The following is a 21,851-nucleotide window of genomic DNA, read 5'->3' on the forward strand; positions in this document are numbered from 1 at the left end:
AACCCTTGGAGCCGCTTCCCAAGGGAGGGTGTCTATTGCTGGGAGTCTTTAGCAAGACTGAGTTAGTGTTTTGAGAACATACACCCAAGCCTGATCATTATGCGGTGGAATACTCTTGCCTGGGTTACACAGGAGCTGATGATTATTTCTATTTCAGTAGTAGCTAGTTCCGAACTCAGATCAGGACCACTTCGTGCTGTGCGCTGCCTGCCCATGTGCACAGAGACACTCGTTGCCTCAAAGAGCTGCCGATCTAAACAGTCTGGCTCAGGCTCAGGTGAGGCTTCATGAAATGCAGCCACCTCTGGGTAACAGCTACCCAGCAAATTGGCAAAGGATGTGCTCACCCAGCACTGAGATGCAGCCATCTCTGGGGTATGGCAAGGCAGCTTTTTAGGAGTGGAGATTTTGCAGGAGCTGGGATGGAGGGTTCAGATCCTGACTCTCATGGCGTATGCGGGAGTATCAAGGGTTCATTTATGCCCAGGAAGGGGCAGAGCCTCATTGGGGAGATGCTTCTCTGCCCCAGGCAGAGAGGGGCAGTGCGGCACTTGAAAGGCTCCATGTTCAAGTAGCTGTGTGTGAAGGAGGGGTGAGAGGGGCACGCTTGTAATGCATTAACTAGCTGTGTGTGTAACTAGTGGCCCAGAACAGGGACTGGTTGGCTCAGAATGGGACGCAGAGGCTTTCCCCATTAGTGTGGGTGGGTGGCTGGCTCAGAGTCGGGGGAATGGGATATGGGACCTTTCTCCTCTAGGGGGTGCCCATTTCAATCTGACCATATCTAGCGCAGGGTGGGAGTGCGTCCCACTTGGTGCTCCCATGTGTGTAATGAGCTCGTAGGTCTCAGCAGAGAACTCTTGATTCCCACCTGCCCTGACACCACACCAGTGCCAGCTATCTCAGCAGGGCAGCCAAAGGCTGAAAGGGCCAGCTCCCTCCTACCCCCCCCCCCAGAGTGGGATCCCTGCAGGGTAGGACTCATCAGCACGGGGTGTTCTGTGGTGGGGCGCCCTGCCTGCTCCCATCCCCATTGCAGGCGGGAGGGTTACAAAAAAGCCACCACTGCTCCCCTGGAATGTGGGGGTAATTGTCTGCGCTGCCATCAATCCCAGCTGGCTGAGCAAGAACCTGTCTCTGTGGCTTGTATCATATAATGGCCTGCAACTTGTCATTAATAAACCACCAATTTTCTTAGACTCCCTGGTGTGTACTCAGGATCAGCAAAAAGGGGAGTGGGGTTCAAGGGGGGACTGGGAGTCGGGACTAGTGGTTAGAGTTAGGGCGTCATGGGAATCAGTATTAATGCTGATCAGTGAACAGCGTGAAGCCCTAGAGAGACGACAGCTTGCTTTTGGCACCTGTTTGTGAACAGAAGAGTAGCCCAGAACGACTTGAGAACACCAGATGGGCCAGGGCTCCGTAGTGGAGGCAACTCTCTTCTGCCACCTGTTGGTGAGCAAAGGGAAATGGCTGGTATGGAGCAAGCCTCATTTGCATTTCAATTATGCAACAGTTTGGGTCATTTGGGTTAAAATACAGTTACACTTTCAGTGTGCCATTGTCACTGGTGGGAGACTGAGGGAGAAGAGCGGGACACTGGTTGTGTGGCGGCAGAAGGGGTCACCCTGATTGATAGCGCTATCAGGCACAGTTAGTAAGAGCCTGGAGAAAGGTACTGAAGGTTCTGTTCTCTGGGGTGAGTCCATTTCTGATGGACCAGGCGGTTAAGGGTATGTCTACACTGCAGTTAAAAACCCGTGGCTGGTCTATGGTAGCTGATTCAGGTTTGTTGGGCTAAGGAGTTGTTTAACTGCTATATAGCTGTTTGAGCTTGTGCTTGAGTTCTGGGACCTTACCCTCTTATGGTATCCATGAGCCAGAACATCTACATGGCACTTAAACCACCCCTTAGCCTGAGCTCTGTGAGCCTGGGTCAGCTGACAGGGGGTTTAATTGCAGGGTAGATGCTTCTGAAGGGGTTCTGTGTCCCACGGAGCTCTGCAAAGAGTTGAGTAGAGGAAGCTTGGAGGCAAGAGACAGCATAGAACTGAGATGGCTTGGGCTGAAGCAGCAGGAAGAATAGCAGCTGCTAGCCTCCCAGTCAGATTTAGGGGAGGGTCTCTGTACCCAGCAATCAACACTGAAATCAGAGCCCCAGGAGCAATACAGAAGTTGGAATAACTGTTAAGACACCTGAGAGGAGTCTTAGTGAATGGTAACTTATTACCCGCTTGTAGAATTCATGCAGGGTTCATGCACTTGGCAACATTCAGGGCACGCCCTGAGTGTTGTGTAGGAGCAGTGCACAAACAGCTCCTCTCAAGGGCATGAACCTTGGAAACTCGCCCAGATGACATGAACCGTGGGAAGCCTCCCAGGACTGGGCTCAAGGCCCGAGAGCAAGGAATGCAGTAGATAGAAATTGGTAAATAAGAATATTAAACAAAGCCAGTGTATTCCTTTTATCTGTTGGAGTATTTAATGCGCAGGGGGAGGGAGAGAAATAAAAGAGAGGGTGGAAAGCTGACAGGCAGACCAGCCCGTCAGCAGACCAGCCTGCTTGCTTGCTTAAAGCCTTGTTCTGTCTTGTATTTGGACCGCAACACCCGCTGGTTGTTCCCAAAGTCATTCTGTCATCTCTCCCCCATTCATAAAATTATTTTTGTTTTAAACCTCTGGATTCAGCCCTTGCAAGTGGGGAAGGATCGGTGCCTTGCGAGGGCACCCAGGATGGTACATATAGTTTCCCTGTTTTTTGGGTGAGGGTATGAACCAGGGTTACTTAAGTTCTCAGACAGATTTCCCCTAGATAGCTGAACTCAGACTTTTTTGCTGGCTGAATTGTTAAAAACACGTGGAAGTTTTGACACTTGTTTTCCTTCTGCATCAAAATGAAACCGGTTGAAATTGAGCCAAAGATCAGTTTCCACAAAGCTTTTGGGGGAAAATGATTCGGATTCACCCGGGAATTCATACTCAGAACCAGACAGGAAGAGCCTGCCCCCACTCCCAGAGAACCAAGTGGTTCAAGTCTGTATAAGTTTTGATACCATCCTCATCACTGTAGTATCTGAGCATCTCCCAATCGTGCATTAAGCCAGGTTTCTATGCATCCGTCACATGGGGTTTGGTCTCTTGTCCTCTACCCAGAGGAGGAAGGGTGCTGTGGAGTGTCTTGTTTCAGTAGCTACTTCATAGCTCCCTGCTGCTATGTGTTTGTTAGAGAAAGCCCGGCTGAAGAACTAGACTTTGCCCGTGGAGAGGAACGGATGGAGGTTTGCGATGGGCCTCGGTTCTTGGGGAAGTTCAGTCGGCACATGGCTGTGATGTGGCTGATCCAGTTTCAAATCTTTGCTCTCAATCAGGTGTGCAGGTCTCTCTCTCTCCCTCTCTCTGGTGTCAACCAGAAACTCCACCTGGGACCTGAGCTACCGTCCTGACTGAAGCTTAACAAGACCAGCAGGATGCTGCAGAAAGTGTCTCTTTCAAAGGAGCAGCACTTTCTGATAGAAAGAGGTTTAGATGAAAAATTCCAGTCAGCTCTAGTCAGGACACCTAGGGTCTATCCCAGGCTATGGAATGGGAGTGGGGTCTAGTGTTTAGAGCGGGAGTGGGGCTAGGACTCCTGGGTACTAGCTTCTGCTCTGAAAAGTAGGGTCTAGTAGGTTAGTGCAGGGGAGGCTGGGAGCCAGGACTCCTGGGTTCTAGTCCCAGGCTTATGACTGATTTTGTATAAGTCTCTTATCCCCATTTGTAAACTAATTGCATCGACTGTGAAACATGTTTCCAATAAGTAACCTCACAATGTGAGCTATAACCAGCCTGTGCAGAGGTGGGATGGATCTTGATGAACCCGTGCTAATAAGGACAAACACTTTGATCTCACAGTTAATGGGTTTGGCTTGATCTGTGCTGGAAGCTGTTTGCGAATATGGGGGAGGCAGTTCAATGAGTGCTGACCCCAGTGCGGCACTAGAGGACACTGTGCTACAGGGAGCAGGGTTGGGGCTCATAGAATATCAGGGTTGGAAGGGACCTCAGGAGGTCATCTAATCCAACCCCCTGCTCAAAGCAGGACCAATCCCCAATTTTTGCCCCCGATCCCTAAATGGCCCCCTCAAGGATTGAACTCCCAACCCTGGGTTTAGCAGGCCAATGCTCAAACCACTGAGCTATCCCACCCCCCCAGCAGGAGGTGCTCTTCCCTCACAGTCTGTGCTGTGCTCCCTGCATGGCTGGTCGCTGGCACAGGAGGATAAAACCAGCCCCATGCCTCAGAGTCTGCTGAGAGCTCTGTGCTCCTCCGACACAGAGGATAGGGCAGACTAGGGAAGGATACTAAGGTGGTAGGGAAACATGGGGGCACGGACAGGAAGATCTAAACTGGGAGGAAGGCTGAAGCCACACTTTGCCCTCAGTTAAGATGGCTGCCATCTCACATCCTTCCACATAGGATGAAGGCACATGTTGCCCTGACTAAAGATGGCCACCATCTCCCATTGTTCTCAGTGGAACTGAAGCCAGAACCTGTCCTGAATTATGATGCCTGCTGTTTGCCTACAGTCCTTACTGATAGAAATGAGGCTGCCCCTAGCAAAGATGGCCACCACCTCCCACTGTTCACAAGGACACTGAAGAAACTATTCCCTCACTCAGAATGGCCACAGTCCTATTATTCTTGATGCTAGTGAAGATACAAGTTGCCCTGAGTTATAATGGCTGCCATCTGCTTAGGTCCCTTGCAGGCTACAGTGAGGCTGCTCCTTGTAAATACATCCACTTCTTCCCATTTCTCCCAGAGAAGCAAATGGGCAAGTAGCAGGGATGTTGCCTGTAGCAAAGATGGCTGAGTCGGCCTGTGGGACAAGCAGCTAAACCACCCTCTGGAGGTGAAATGGCAGGTGGAAGCCACCTTCCTACCTGCCACTGGGCTACTTTTCATGCACTGTTCTCTAGCTCCCCCATGAGGGTACAGGGGGAAGAGGTGGCAGGTGAAATTTGCATGTACCTCCGAGGATCTCCATATTTGCATCTCCTCCAAGCACCCAAAGCTGCACAGTTGAGGCTTTCCCTGTGTTCCACACTCATGATCTTTGTCACGTTCACCATGTGACTGGAGGGATGAGAACACGTGAAAACTGGTGAATGGTGAAAAAGGTCTACCCTAACCTGGGAGTGAGTGGCCATGTGTTGGATAGTGAGACACAACTAACAGGTGTTTTAGGGGGCTTGTTTTGTAGTCTGATAGTTTTAATAATAGGAATGTTTTAAAAGGAGGTATGGTTCAACAATATACGGTGGAAAAAATGAATCTAAAAATAATAAACATTGAAACACATTCCCAACTATATAGCTAACATAAGAGGGTCTAAATTAGCTGTTACCTGTCAAGAAGGAGGTCTTAGAATCATTGTGGAGCATTTTCTGAAAACATTCACTCAATGTGCAGTAGCAGTTTTAAAAAGCTAACAGAAGAATGTTAAGAATCATTAGGAAAGGGATAGATAAGACAAAAAATATAATAACTCCATAAATCCATGGTGAGCTCACAGCTTGAATATTGGGTGCAGTTCTGGTCACCCCATCTCCAAAAAGATATATGAGAACCGGAAAAGATACAGAGAAGGGCAACAAAAATGATTAGAGGTATGGAACAGCTTCCATAAGAAGAGACACTGAAAAAGACTGGGACTGTTCAGCTTAGAAAGAGACAACTGAGGAGGGATATGAGAGCCGTCTATAAAATCAGAAACAGTGTGGGGAAAGTGAATAAGGAATTATTTACTCCTTTACATAACACAAGATCCAGGAATCATCCAGTGAAATTAAGAGGCAGCAGGTTTAAAACAAACAAAAGGAAGTATTTCTTCACACAACACACAGTCAACCTGTGGAACTCACTGCCAGGGGAGGTCGTGAAGGCCAGAAGTATAATTGGGTTAAAAAAATAACTAGATAAGTTAATGGAGGATCGGTCCATCAATGGCTATTTGCCAAGCTGGTCAGGGACACAACCCCATGCTCTGGGTGCCCCTAAACCTCTGACTGCCAGATCGTGGGACTAGACAACAGGGGATGGATCACGCAATAATTGCCCTCTTCTGTCTATTCCTTCTGAAACATCTGGCACCAGCCACTGTAGTAAGACAGGATACTGGGCTAGCTGGACCACTGGGCTGACCCAGTATGGCTGTTATTAAGTTATGCTTGGATTTGTTTAGAATAAAACCTGTAATGAGCCTCACTTGCAAAAAAGAAAATTATCTCATAGTGTTGTGAGCTAATACCGTTAATGCACTGGTAAAGCAGCAATGAGCAGCACTGTTGCAGTCTAACAAATTTATTGCACTGACAAAGCTGGGCTTTGAGCCAGCTAACTTCAGCTATTAACTTGATGCACTGGCAAGCAGGGATATGAAAATGGGATCGCATCCCTCCTTTGTCTCCTCTGTTGACCAGGGGACCGCTCCCCCTCCACCCTGACAGCTAGGGACATATTTATATACTGCACATAAATGTATCACTGTAGGGATACTAGGAAGAGGGATGAGTGTGCCAGATCTTGTCTGCATCTAGTGGCCAGCCAGCATTACTACAACAAAAATGCTACCGCTGCCAAGCTCGAAGAGTTAGGCCAAGATCCTCAAAGCTATTTAGGCAGCAAACTCCCTTGGCACCCAAATACCCATGAGAATAAGGGACTAACTCCCATAGCTGAGATAGGCAGAGGGGGGTCTGGGCTTTTCCTGCTGCAGATCCTGTGTTTCTCCACAGAGCTCAGTCCTCCTCACGTTCTGTCTCCCCTGCTGGAGGTTCCTTTGGGCTGGGCTAAAAGAGAGGCATGGGGGGTTACTGTCCAACCACCAAAAAGCCAGGCCTAGAGTCAAGAGGTGGCCCATGGCATATGAATTCCAGAGGCCCAGGGATGGGAGAATTATCCCCAGGTTTTGCCTGGAGGCCAGAATATCCCCCATCTCTCTGGAAAGAGGGAACTGGCAGATGGTAGCATATTATGGGGTCCTTTTCCCTCTAGGGAGCACTGGTTCCAATCCGTCCCCAGGCTCGGGGGACTGGCTGGCTCAGGCACTCAGGGTTACAGGGTGACAGCCCCTCACTGCTCCAGACTGTGCCCCGAATCGTGCCACTCACCCTTGAGCCGCTGGTACTCTGGGACCAATGGTGTCAAGAAACCACAGAGCTGGGTGAGCGATGTCCCCTCCACCTGGGGCAGTTCCATTCCGATACGGAAAACAATCTTCTCCGTGGCATTGTAAAGAGCCCACTGCTTCCCACTGCCTCCTGCCCCTGTGGGGTTCCTGAGGGGAAATGCAATAATGGGTCAGCATAGTGGGGGGGAATGGAATGAATTCCAGCCACAAGGGGGCAGACAGGAGGATGCCCCAACCAGGAGTCCTTCACTCCAATAGGTAGCAGCAGAGAGGGACAAGGACATACCCAACCACCCACAGTCTCCAGCCAGGTCTCATTGAGGCTTCCCATGAGCAAGGAAGGATCAAGAGCCAAACAACCCAGTTTTTCCCTCTTCCAAAATGGCCACCCCTCCATGTTCTTTTTCACAGAGCTGAAGTTGCAGGCTGCCCTCTGGAGGCAAAGCAGGGAGATGGTGGCTGCCCTCATATCGGCTGCAGGTTTGATCTGAAATAGTTCTCTGGCTCCGATGGGGAAGTGGGAGGGGCTCAGGACCAGCTGGTGAGTGTAATTTGCATAGATATCCCAAGCTCTATGCAGTACCCCATAGCTGCACAATCAGGCTTTCCCCAGCTTCCACCCTCACAATTTTTCTCGCATTGGCTGTGTGAGCACAGGGTCACAAACGGGGCAGAAAGGCTGAGAGCCTGTGGGTGTTAGAGAGCGGGGAGCACGGCTCACCCTAACCTGGGAGTCAATAGGCCTAGGCTGGGTAGTCAGACCCAGGCTTATGCTTGATTTCTGGCTGAGAAGAAAAAATGTTTTGTTCATGGTACTAGCTGTGGTTGGTAGGGGGCTGAGGGAAAAAACAAAAGTCTGAACAGGGATGTTGTGATTTAGTAATAATTAACTCTATTCCTTGGCCCTGGGGACACCAAATTAGAGTGTAAGCCAGGGGTGGGCAACCTTTTTGGCCTAAGGCCTGCATCTGGGTACGGAAATTGTATAGCGGGCCATGAATGCTCACAAAATTGGGGTTGGGGTGCTGGATGGTGTGAGGGCTCTGGCTGGGGGTGCAGGCTCTGGGCTAGGGCCAGAAATGAAGTGTTCAGGTTGCGGGAGAGGGCTCTGGGTTGGGGCAGGGGGTTGGTGTGCAGGGTGGATGAGGGCTCCGGCTGGAGGTGCAGGCTCTGGGGTGGGGCTGGGGATGAGGAGTTTGGGGTGAAGGAGGGTGCTCCAGGCTGGGACTAAGGGGTTCAGAATGTGGGAGGAGGCTCCAGGCTGAGGGAGGGGATTGGGGCATGGGGGGGGTGAGGGCTCCGTCTGAGGGTGCAGGCTCTGGGGTGAGGTTAGGGATGAGGGGTGCAGGAGGGTGCTCTGGGATGGGGCCAGGGGTTTGGAGGGTGGGAGGGGGATCAGGGCCAGAGTGCAGGGGCTTGGGGCCCAGGAGGGGGTTAGGGGTGCAGGCTCTGGGTGGCACTTACCTCAAGCAGCTCCCGGAAGCAGTGTCATGTTTCCCTCTCCAGCTCCTATGCTGAGGCGCAGCCAGGCGGCTCTGTGTGCTGCCCAGTCCACAGGCGCCACCCCTGCAGCTTCCATTGGCCATAGTTCCCAGCCAGTAGGACCTGCAGGAGTGGCTCTTGGGGCAGGGGCAGCCTGTGGAGCTGGAAGGGGGACACACGGAGCTGCGGCATGCGCACAGAGCAACCCCTGACCCCCCTCCCCAGCAAGAGCTTGAGGGCCGGACTGAATCGGCTAGCGAGCTGGATGTGGCCCACGGGCCGTAGTTTGCCCTCCCCTGGTGTAAGCTGAAGGTGGGTTTGTGGAGAGAAGCTGAAAGTGCAGTTGGATCCAGGCTGGTTGGCAGTAGCATCAGCTGTAAGACAAACAGGGGCTGGTGGCTTGGGAGCTGAAACCCAAGGGCAGCACTCAGGGTCACACTTCTTAGAGGTTCCCTTACCTGCTCTGGGCGAACTCCGCCCAGTACCGCATCACCCTGAGGCTCAGCCTGGCCTCGGCCTCCGTGCATGTGGTTGGCTCCCACCATGGACGCCAGGGTCCCAAACAGGTCGGGAACCTCAGAGCCATGCGGCACCCCCATCCATTTGCGTGAAGACAAGCTGCCAGGGCAGAGGGTGAAGGTGTAGATGTACATGGGACCACCAGCCTCCGCCATCCGCCTGGCCATCTTGGCTATGGGGAACACCACGTGATCATCACTGATGATGTGAGCCATGGTGCAGCGGCACCACGCTGGGCACTGCTCCTCCTGGCTGTACCACTGCCTGGACAGGGTCCCATGGCAGCCCCGGAGTTGTCACCCTCAGCACCTCCAGGAGCTCCTCGCAGCTCATGTGGCTGGCGTTCATCCCAGTGAAGCTAAGGGCACTGATGACCATGTAGGAGCCTTCGTTGGCTGTGACGCCGGCCAGGAGGGGTATAGACTCCAAGAGTCTCGGTGGCACATAGGGCAGGAAATCCCTGTCTACAGTTGGCATGGACAACTGTGTTTCCCAAAGTCTCATGGCTCCTTCCCCCACAGGCTGCCCACGTGGGCAGTGTCATTGAGATTGGCACAGCCTAGTAGGGTGACCAGATGTCCTGATTTTATAGGGACAGTCCCAATTTTGGGGTCTTTTTCTTATATAGGCTCCTATTACCCCCCACTCCCTGTCCTGATTTTTTAAATTTGCTGTCTGGTCACCCTACAGCCTAGGTCACGGCCCAACACCCGGCCTACCTCCTTGGTGGCTTCTGGGCTAAACCAGGCCCAGGAAGAGGCGGGGGCACCATGCTGCAGAACGGCATGGGCAAAGAGGGGAGCGGCTCCCCAGCAAGAGGAGATGGAAGCCGACTGAGGCAGCCCCAGCACTCTGGCTGAAGAGCATCAAATGGGCTGGGTCCCCACCAAATGTGGCCGCTTTCTCCCACAGACAGCACAGCACTTGGTGCTGGTCCCACAGGCCAGCGTTCCCCAGGGCAGCCTGGGGCAGGGACAGGAGGCCCAGCGCCTCCAGCCGATAGTTCATGGAGGCCACGATCACATTCTTGGTGGTGTCTAAGAAGTGGCTCTCTTGAAGCTCCACGGTGGGTGCACCTGCAGAACCTGAGGGACACCCCCCCACACCCCTAGCTACACAGATGCACCTGCCCGGCTCCCTGCTGCAAGCATGGCTCTGTGGCTCTTACTGCAGTTCCCAACTCAGTGCAAGGGAGGAATCTGCTGATGTTGGAGCCAAGCGGTTCTCATCTACAGTGCTGAGAGCACCAGCCAGGGATCAGTCACCTGGGGTTATTTACCCTGGCAGCAGCAAGCTTGCTGGGCTGTGCACGCATAGGACCCAGGTTCAATGTGGCTGGTGGGATCCCAGGGCATGGCCCACGGGCTCAGAGACCCAATTCGGCACCTCTGGTGTATGGTAGCAGGGTCACAGGCTCACAGTGAAATGCAGCTGCCTCCGGGGTGGGGCAGCTGGGGACTAGCCACACAGCACTGCTGCCTTGGGCTCGCTCGCCACTGCTGAGATGCAGCTGGCTCTGGGGTGGGACAGAGGGGTAACAGGATGTGAAGGGGAAATCCCACAGCCAGTTCAACCCGCAGCCAGATTTTGGTGGTGCCAGAAGGGAAGGGGAAGTGTTGGGGCATTTTATACATGAGGGGTCAGGGTTCCAGCTGTGTCTTTGCCTGAGCCCTGCCCTCTCAAGATGCTCTCCATCATAACAGGATTCCACGCGCTCTGCTGGGCTCCCCAAAATATATTTCAGCTACACACTGAGGCACGAAAAGAGCTGAGCCCATCGCTCTGAAAGTGGAGGGAGCCATGTACTGTTTGCAAGCTCTGCCTTTCTTCCCTTGTGTTTGGCCCATTTGGCCACATTCAAGTGGTTGCCTATTCCATAAAATCTACCAGAGTAGCCACTAAAGAAATGCTGGTGGGATTTGAACCTACAATTTTTGAATGACTGGCCCTCCTCACTAAGCTATTCTTAAAAGTCCAACACACTTTCCATTGCACCACAAAGCTGGGGTGGTGCTGAAGAGCTCTTCTCCTCTCTCTGCTTTGCAACACTACAATTGTTGTGATACAAGATGGGAAAGAGCTGAAGACGACACTGTGTTGGCTGGGAATTGAATCCATGCCTACTGCTCAGATGGCAGCTCTGCTAACCACTACACCACCAACACCCCATCCCTGAAGGCTGTCACGACCCAGAAATATGGATTACCTAGAACCTGTCTTCAGCTGGAGTGCCTAGGATACTTCATCCTCGTAGTTCCTTCTCCTGGCAACAGTAGCTCCTTCAGCTCACTAATGATGTACATCCCTACCATCCTGGGGACTCCATCTCCCAGATTACTTCCTTCAGAGACTTTGTCTTTCAGTATGAAGATGCTTTTTCCTGGCAGCGTCTGACCCATGTACTCTGTCTACTTCAAGGCATCCCCCCACTGGGATTGCCATTCCATTAGCTGCTGTTAGATGTACAAACCATTTTTGAAAAAGGCAACTCAGTAATGGTGGTGACTTCTGAGCCAGTATCAAACCAACACTGGTTTTCTTCCCTGCTCTAAGTACTTCAGCAGTTAGTCTCCAAAGGCTCATTCACAGAAGTCGCTAGATATGCTGGCACTTCCTTTCAGTACTGTAGGCAGACTGATTTTCCACCAAGGACAGGCCTAGGAATCCTGCCCCTGCTTGGCCTTCTGTTGATGGGCCAACCATTCCTGATGCCCCTTTGGTTTCGAGTGCCTGGGACTGTGATCTCCTCCTTTCTTGGCTAGTATGCCCTGGTCTTTCACAGAAGTAGCACATGCACATTCCCTGGGGATCATTATGTGAGGATCTTCTGGATCCTGATATCCTTGGGTACTTCAGCATACACTTCTTGCTTCTATAAGTTGTTAAAATATACAAAGTTTCCCGTACTGTCAACCCCAAACAGTCAGGCATCAGACCCCTGAACACTAAGTTTATCTTAAAAAAGATTTTTCACATGATAAATAAGGAGCAGAGTATGTGTATCTGTCCACTGCCCACAGCGTGCGTCTGCAAAAAGAAAAGGAGTACTTGTGGCACCTCAGAGACTAACCAATTTATTTGAGCATAAGCTTTCATGAGCTACAGCTCACTTCATCGGATGCATACTGTGGAAAATACAGATGATGTTTGTTTTTATATATACAAATCATGAAAAAATGGGTGTTTATCACTACAAAAGGTTCTCTCTCTCCCCACCCCACTCTCCCGCTGGTAATAGCTTATGTAAAGCGATCACTCTCCTTACAATGTGTATGATAATCAAGGTGTGCCATTTCCAGCACAAATCCAGGGTTTATCAAGAACGTCTGAGGAAGGGGGGGGGGGGGGGGTTAGGAAAACAAGGGGATATAGGCTTGAATAGAGACTGGGAGTGGCTAAGTCATTATGCAAGGTGACCTAAGTTAAATTGTATCCAATTTGCAAATGAATTCCAATTCAGCAGTCTCTCGCTGGAGTCTGGATTTGAAGTTTTTCTGTTGTAATATCGCAACTTTCATGTCTGTAATCGCGTGACCAGAGAGATTGAAGTGTTCTCCGACTGGTTTAGGAATGTTATAATTCTTGACATCTGATTTGTGTCCATTTATTCTTTTACGTAGAGACTGTCCAGTTTGACCAAATGTACATGGCAGAGGGGCACTGCTGGCACATGATGGCATATATCACATTGGTAGATGTGCAGGTGAATGAGCCTCTGAGAGTGTGGCTGATGTTATTAGGCCCTGTGATGGTGTCCCCTGAATAGATATGTGGGCACAGTTGGCAACGGGCTTTGTTGCAAGGATAGGTTCCTGGGTTAGTGGTTCTGTGGTGTGGTATGTGGTTGCTGGTGAGTATTCGCTTCAGGTTGGGGGGCTGTCTGTAGGCAAGGACTGGCCTGTCTCCCAAGATTTGTGAGAGAGTGTTGGCTCATCCTTCAGGATAGGTTGTAGATCCTTGATAATGCGTTGGAGGGGTTTTAGTTGGGGGCTGAAGGTGACGGCTAGTGGCGTTCTGTTATTTTCTTTGTTAGGCCTGTCCTGTAGTAGGTGACTTCTGGGAACTCTTCTGGCTCTGTCAATCTGTTTCTTCACTTCTGCAGGTGGGTACTGTAGTTGTAAGAATGCTTGATAGAGATCTTGTAGGTTGTTTGTCTCTGTCTGAGGGGCTGGAGCAAATGCGGTTGTATTGCAGAGCTTGGCTGTAGACAACAGATCGTGTGGTGTGGTCAGGGTGAAAGCTGGAGGCATGTAGGTAGGAATAGCGGTCAGTAGGTTTCCGATATAGGGTGGTGTTTATTTGACCATCGTTTACTAGCACTGTAGTGTCCAGGAAGTGGATCTCTTGTGTGGACTGGACCAGGCTGAGGTTGATGGTGGGATGGAAATTGTTGAAATCATGGTGGAATTCCTCAAGAGCTTCTTTTCCATGGGTCCAGATGATGAAGATGTCATCAATATAGCACAAGTAGAGTAGGGGCGTTAGGGGACGAGAGCTGAGGAAGCGTTGTTCTAAGTCAGCCATAAAAATGTTGGCATACTGTGGGGCCATGCGGGTACCCATAGCAGTGCCGCTGATTTGACGGTATACATTGTCCCCAAATGTAAAATAGTTATGGGTAAGACAAAGTCACAAAGTTCAGCCACCAGGTTAGCTGTGACATTATCGGGGATAGTGTTCTTGACGGCTTGTAGTCCATCTTTGTGTGGCATGTTGGTGTAGAGGTCTTCTACATCCGTAGTGGCCAGGATGGTGTTATCAGGAAGATCACCGATGGATTGTAGTTTCCTCAGGAAGTCAGTGTGTCTCGAAGGTAGCTGGGAGTGCTGGTAGCATAGGGCCTGAGGAGGGAGTCTACATAGCCAGACAATCCTGCTGTCAGGGTGCCAATTTCACCACTAGGTGCCGAGTGGAGCAGCCCCCTCATCCTCTTCTATCCCATTGGGTGGGGTAACTGCCATTGTATCTCTCCCTTATGACTGTCTTGTCTCTCCCCGTTTCCCATCCAGTCTTCTCTTGCACTCATATTCTCCATCCATGCTCCCCAGGGTCTCCTCCTTTTCTTCACAGTATCTTACCATTCAAATATTCCCTCTATTATAGGGGATTTGACATAGGTGTCCAAGAATTAAAGGGGAAAGCATTGAAAGTAATTTTTTTTAAAATAGATAATTAGAGAGGAAACTTGGAAAAATCTGAGAAGATATTATGTTAATATCCGATGACAGAAAATGGGCCAAAATCAGAAGGGATATTAAATCACATAGATAATTAGGTCCTGATCCTACAAATATTTATGCTTATGCTTCATGTTGTACGTTGTGAACAGTACTCTTGGAGCACAGGACATGATGTTATACAGATACATAAGTCTTTGCAGGATCAGTCTAAGATAAAAAATTAGGAAAATTTTAGGGGATCTGTGATGGGGGGCCCAGTTTGTTGAGCGGGGCTGCCCCTATTGGCCCAGTGCGGGATTGGTACACCCCATCACACAATTATCTGGACTCCCTGTGGGATCAAATAATTGTAACAAGGTGGCCTCAGAACTCCTGGCAGGGTCGAGCAAATAATCCAGCCTTGGCCCCCAGGTAGGGCAGAACAAGCAGTCTGTCGCCTGCAAGCCTCCTGGCTGTGGCAGGCAGCGACAATGGGGGTTTCTGACCCTCTGGGCAGGGCAGGGCAGAGCAGTCAGTCTGTAGCCCCACAGGCAGAGCGAGTGAACAAGCAGTCTATGGCCCCTAAGCCTCCTGGATGGGGCAAGCAACAGCAACTGGGGTTTCTCACCCTCTGGTAGGGCAGGACAAACAGTCAATTTGTAGCTCCCAGGTGGGGCAAAGCAACCAAACAGGTTATGGTCCCTGAGCCTCCTGGATGGGCTTGCAGGCAAACAAGCAAGTGTGTGTGTGTGTGGGGGGCAAACCAGGCCCACCTTGCTCCACTGGGTTCCAACCCAGGATGCTATGAAGCCAGGGGATTTCCCATTAAGGGTTTAAGCACCAACTTCTACTACATTCCCTGGGCTACTTCCTACCATGAGGTGCATGTCAGGCATCTCCTCCCCTCTGTGGAGATAGAGGTGGTTAGGGACTATTTAGAAAAGCTGGACGTGCACAAGTCCATGGGGCCGGACGAGTTGCATCCGAGAGTGCTGAAGGAATTGGCGGCTGTGATTGCAGAGCCCTTGGCCATTATCTTTGAAAACTCGTGGCGAACGGGGGAAGTCCCGGATGACTGGAAAAAGGCTAATGTAGTGCCAATCTTTAAAAAAGGGAAGAAGGAGGATGATGGGAACTACAGGCCAGTCAGCCTCACCTCAGTCCCTGGAAAAATCATGGAGCAGGTCCTCAAAGAATCAATCCTGAAGCACTTAGAGGAGAGGAAAGTGATCAGGAACAGTCAGCATGGATTCACCAAGGGAAGGTCATGCCTGACTAATCTAATCGCCTTTTATGATGAGATTACTGGTTCTGTGGATGAAGGGAAAGCAGTGGATGTATTGTTTCTTGACTTTAGCAAAGCTTTTGACACGGTCTCCCACAGTATTCTTGTCAGCAAGTTAAGGAAGTATGGGCTGGATGAATGCACTATAAGGTGGGTAGAAAATTGGCTAGATTGTCGGGCTCAACGGGTAGTGATCAATGGCTCCATGTCTAGTTGGCAGCCGGTGTCAAGTGGAGTGCCCCAGGGGTCGGTCCTGGGGCCGGTTTTGTTCAATATCTTCATAAATGATCTGGAGGATGGTGTGGATTGCACTCTCAGCAAATTTGCGGATGATACTAAACTGGGAGGAGTGGTAGATACGCTGGAGGGGAGGGATAGGATACAGAAGGACCTAGACAAATTGGAGGATTGGGCCAAAAGAAATCTGATGAGGTTCAATAAGGATAAGTGCAGGGTCCTACACTTAGGATGGAAGAATCCAATGCACCGCTACAGACTAGGGACCGAATGGCTAGGCAGCAGTTCTGCGGAAAAGGACCTAGGGGTGACAGTGGACGAGAAGCTGGATATGAGTCAGCAGTGTGCCCTTGTTGCCAAGAAGGCCAATGGCATTTTGGGATGTATAAGTAGGGGCATAGCCAGCAGATCGAGGGACGTGATCATTCCCCTCTATTCGACACTGGTGAGGCCTCATCTGGAGTACTGTGTCCAGTTTTGGGCCCCACACTACAAGAAGGATGTGGATAAATTGGAGAGAGTCCAGCGAAGGGCAACAAAAATGATTAGGGGTCTAGAGCACATGACTTATGAGGAGAGGCTGAGGGAGCTGGGATTGTTTAGTCTGCAGAAGAGAAGAATGAGGGGGGATTTGATAGCTGCTTTCAACTACCTGAAAGGGGGTTCCAAAGAGGATGGCTCTAGACTGTTCTCAATGGTAGCAGATGACAGAACGAGGAGTAATGGTCTCAAGTTGCAATGGGGGAGGTTTAGATTGGATATTAGGAAAAACTTTTTCACTAAGAGGGTGGTGAAACACTGGAATGCGTTACCTAGGGAGGTGGTAGAATCTCCTTCCTTAGAGGTTTTTAAGGTCAGGCTTGACAAAGCCCTGGCTGGGATGATTTAACTGGGACTTGGTCCTGCTTCGAGCAGGGGGTTGGACTAGATGACCTTCTGGGGTCCCTTCCAACCCTGATATTCTATGATTCTATGATTCAACTCTCAAGCTTTTGGCACCCAGACTGTTGCCTCTTTTGGGCGGAGACCCGCATCTCTCTCCCTCCTGATCAGGGCATTTCTAGATGGTCTAGTTCCCTGCCTTTACTGTGTTGGTCCCAGCAGAGACAGGCAGCCCCAGCAGGCCTGCTTGCTTTCTCTTCAGAGACAATTAACTTTTAACTGTGGGCAGTCATTGTTATCACACAGCTCTTTCTAAGCAAGCCTATTTTATTCTAAGGTAAAATGCATTACAGCGAAAACATATTAAAACCAATAAAAGAACCTACAGGCATGCTAATAAGCTTATCAGAGATCATCCCAACTCTAACATGGACTCTGGCCAGCGATTAGTCCTTCCACTCAAGAAGTTTCCTTGTGGCTTCAGGTTCATCACAGCTTCAGCTCAGAACCAGCACCCAGTCTTATGGAGCCTCTGTAGGTCAAAGCCCTTTCAACCCTTCCCTAAGGATTTAAGCTTTCCATGGACCGGGGGTCCTGTCCATTTGCTGGGTCAAGAAGAAGGCCCTGAGTCGGTCTAAACCTTGGTTATCCCAAAGTCTTTTCTTTGTCTGGAAAATCCCATTTGAATTAGTTTATGCGACACTCTCCAGGCAGTGGTTTCAAAGGGCTGATAAGTGAAGGAATTACATTCACATCTCCCTCATACTGGAAAAAGAGATGTATAATGCCACAATAAACAATTGCATTTTTAACACAATGGACCCAAAGGGATTAAACCTAATTCAGTAAGGTCTGATTTATTTCAGTAAAGTTCATCTTAATTCCATAAGGTTTGTTCAGAACATTGTCAGTCTGTCACAGAGCATTTGGGATCCCTTGGTGTGAATGCAGTGGTGGGAATGTGAGGGGTTAATGCAGTAGGGTTGTTATATGGGATGGAGTGGTTTAGCAATTATGCATTCTGCTTCAGGAAGGAGGCGGACAATCACACACAAAGCAGCCCCATATGGGGACTAAGCCCCAAACAATGCAGGATAAGAGGGGTATCTGCCAATTAAAGGCTAGATGATTGTAACACCTGGGAGACACCATTCCCCCAAATTGGGGGGGGGGAGGGGAGGAGGCTCTTTAAATATGGAGGAAACTAGAAAGATACAACATAAAAAAGGCACTTCTTAAATGGATTCAGCAATGTTTCCCTCACAATGTAATTGTAGTTGCCACCTGGGAATCATATTTGCTTGGAGACAAAAGATTTTTCTGTAGGCTGAGAATAGCTATCAAAGAACATAGCTATCGCATTACAGCACAAAAATTCTACAAGCCAGTTGTTTTTTTTGTTTTTTTTTTAATTCTCGGGTATAAAGTTAGTTAAAAATAGAGAGGCTAACATGACAGAACCCAAAGCAGAAAAAGCCAAAGAGGCTGCCCACAGGAGAGAAATGGAGGCAAAGGAAAAAAGAGAGGAAGCATGCACTGGAGATGGAGAAAGCAAAGGCTCAGCAGAATATACCGGATAACCCTAACAATCCTTACCCAACAATCCACAAATGGGAGCGACTATGTCCTCAGTATGATGAATAACAGTGATATTGCTGAATATTTTCTCACCTTTGAGAGACTGTGCAATCTCTATAAAATTCCTGAAGCTCACAAGATGACCACATTGGTTGCAAAATTGACTGGAAGAGCTCTGGACATATTCAATAAGATGCCTATTGACGAGGCTTCTAACTATAATAAATTTAAGGATTTGGTTTTAAAGCAATTTCAAATTACACCTGAAACTTACAGAGTAAAAATTTAGAGCCCTTAAGAGAGGACCTGGACTAAGTAATGTGGCTTATCTAAACGAGATAAAGGATCTGTTAGATAAATCGGTCAAAGGAAGGGGTGTAACTAGCTTTGAAGGAATGTGTGATTTGATGGCTCAGGAGCAATTCCTGAATATGTCCAAGGAGGAAATAAAACAGCGTATATGGGATAAGAAAATGGACTCAGCAGGAAGTCTTGCTTCTTATGCTGATCAATACAAGCAGTCCCAGACTGCCAGAGAGGAGGGGCAAAATGGAACAAAACGGGTGGAGGGAGGAGAGAGGAACAACCCTGGTCACAGTTGGAGCGGATACCAGAAGGGACACCCTCAGACCACACCCTACTACCAGGGGCAGCCCAAGGCCCCAATTACACCCCAAGGAACACTCCAGACACCTTATTGTCCTGCCACACTGTTCTCCAGCAACCAACCTCACCCCAGTGACCCGTCAGCTGGATGATGTTTTAAATGTAATCAGCTGGGGCATGTAAAGGCCAACTGCCCCAAGAACCCCAACAGATTACAGTTCATTGCACCGGAATCACACCAGAGGTCCTCAGGCCCAGATACCCTCAGAGCAGAGGGAAACTGTGAGTGTGGGCGGGAAGAAGGTCACCGCTTGGAGCACAGATGTTGGCTATCCATGCTTCCTTAGTGGACCCCAATTTAATCAACCCAGAGGCCCAAGTGACGATTCAACCCTTCAAGTCAAACTCTTTTGACTTGCCTCCAACCAAGTTGCCTGTCCAGTACAAGGGCTGGTCAGGAACGTGGACTTTTGCAGTCTATGATGATTATCCCATCCCCATGCTGTTGGGGGGAGACTTGGCCAATCATGTGAAGCTAGCCAAGAGGGTGGGAATGGTCACCCACAGCCAGGCTAAGCAATCTGTCATGCCTAGCTCTGTTCTGGAAACTTCTACCAGGACCCGGTCCGAGGTAATGGAACCGGATCCCATGCCAATATCTGCAACAGCAGTAGTGGATCCAGTCACAGAGACCCAGACAGAGCCAGTCTCAGAACCGGAACCGGCGGAACAACCAGCACCAGAACCATTGCCAGCACTGAATCCAGTATTTGCAACCCCAAAACCAGCGGGCCCCACTGAACCTGCACTGGCAGCAGCAGATAACCCTACACAAGAGGCTCAGCCGGAGCCTGAACCCCAACATAGTGCACCAGCACAGAGCGGTTCACAGTCAATGGAAACAGCCCCATCACCTGCATCACTTCCAGAGGGACCAAGCCCGGATCCACAATCCAATGAGGAACTGATGTCTCCAGTTTCAACGGAACAGTTCCAGACTGAACAGGAAGCAGATGAAAACCTCCAAAGAGCTTGGACGGCAGTACGGAACAGCCCACGGCCTCTTAGCTCTTCTAATCGATCCAGGTTTGTTGTGGAAAGAGGACTTTTATACATGGAAACTTTCTGGTGGACACCAGGAAGACTGGCATCCTCAGAGACAGTTGGTAGTTCCAACTAAATACCGGGTCAAGCTATTAAGCTTAGCCCACGACCATCCTAGTGGCCATGCTGGGGTGAACAGAACCAAAGACCATTTGGGAAAGTCGTTCCACTGGGAGGGAATGGGCAAGGATGTTTCTACCTATGGTCTTATGTGGTGTGCCAAAAGAGCGGGAAAACCCCAAGACCAGGTCAAAGCCCTTCTCAGCCACTCCCCATCATTGAGGTTCCATTTCAGCAAGTAGCTGTGGATATTCTGGGTCCTTTTCTGAAAAAGACACCCAGAGGAAAACAGTACATACTGACTTTCATGGATTTTGCCACCCAATGGCTGGAAGCAGCAGCTCTAAACAACACTAGGGCTAAAAGCGTCTGCCAGACAGTAGCAGACATTTTTGCCAGGGCAGGTTGGCCCTCCGACATCCCCACAGATGCAGGAACTAATTTCTTGGCAGGAACTATGGAAAGCCTTTGGGAAGCTCATGGGGTGAATCACTTGGTTGCCACTCCTTACCACCATCAAACAAATGGCATGGTGGAGAAGTTTAATGGAACTCTGGGGGCCATGATACATAAATTCGTAAATGAGCACTCCAATGATTGGGACCTAGTGTTGTAGCAGTTGCTCTTTGCCTACAGAGCTGTACCACATCCCAGTTTAGGGTTTTCACCATTTGTATATGGCTGGGAGGTTAAGGGGCCATTACAGTTGGTGAAGCAGCAATGGGAGGGATTTACACCTTTTCCAGAAACTAATATTCTGGACTTTGTAACCAACCTACAAAACACCATCCGAACCTCTTTAGCCCTTGCTAAAGAAAACCTACAGGATGCTCAAAAAGAGCAAAAAGCCTAGCATGATAAACATGCCAGAGAGCGTTCCTTCAAAGTAGGGGACCAGGTCATGGTCTTAAATGCGCTCCAGGCCCATAAAATGGAAGCGTCGTGGGAAGGGCCATTCACCGTCCAGGAGCGCTTAGGAGTTGTTAATTATCTCATAGCATTCCCCACCTCAAACCGAAAGCCTAAGGTGTATTAATTCTCTAAAGCCCTTTTATTCCGGAGAATTAAAGGTTTGTCAGTTGACAGCCCAGGGAGGAGATGACGCTGAGTGGCCTGAAGGTGTCTACTACAAAGGGAAAAGTGATGGTGGTGTAGAAGAGGTGAACCTCTCCATGACTCTTGGGCATATGCAGCGACAGCAGATCAAGGAGCTGTGCATTAGCTACGCGCCGACATTCTCAGCCACCCCAGGACTGACTGAACGGGCATACCACTCCATTGACACAGGTAATGCTCACCCAATTAAAGTCCAACCTTACCGGGTGTCTCCTCTAGCTAAAACTGCTATAGAACAGGAGATCCAGGATCTGCTACAGATGGGTGTAATCTGCCCCTCTGGCAGTGCATGGGCATCTCAAGTGGTTCTAGTTCCCAAACCAGATGGGGAGATAAGTTTTCCATGGACTACTGTAAGCTAAATGCTGTAACTCGCCCAGACAACTATCCAATGCCACACACAGATGAACTATTGAAGAAACTGGGATGGGCCCAGTTCATCTCTACCTTGGATCTAACCAAGGGGTACTGGCAGCTACCGCTAGATGAATCTGCCAAGGAAAGGTCAGCCTTCACCACACGTCGGGCTGTATGAATTTAATGTACTCCCTTTCGAGCTGCGGAATGCACCTGCCACCTTCCAAAGACTTGTAAATGGTTTCCTAGCGGGATTAGGAGATTAGGAGAATATGCAGTCGCCTACCTTGACGA

The 21,851-nt window shown here is 49.8% G+C and overlaps 1 pseudogene; it reads right to left on the reverse strand.

Moving 5' to 3' along the window:
* LOC119567508 overlaps positions 1 to 12,322 on the reverse strand; it is a 31,214-nt pseudogene extending 18,892 nt beyond the window's left edge.
* Between the last annotated feature and the right edge of the window lie 9,529 nt (positions 12,323 to 21,851).

This window comes from Chelonia mydas, chromosome 14 (genome assembly GCF_015237465.2).
Source record: "Chelonia mydas isolate rCheMyd1 chromosome 14, rCheMyd1.pri.v2, whole genome shotgun sequence".
NCBI classification, from domain to species: domain Eukaryota; kingdom Metazoa; phylum Chordata; order Testudines; family Cheloniidae; genus Chelonia; species Chelonia mydas.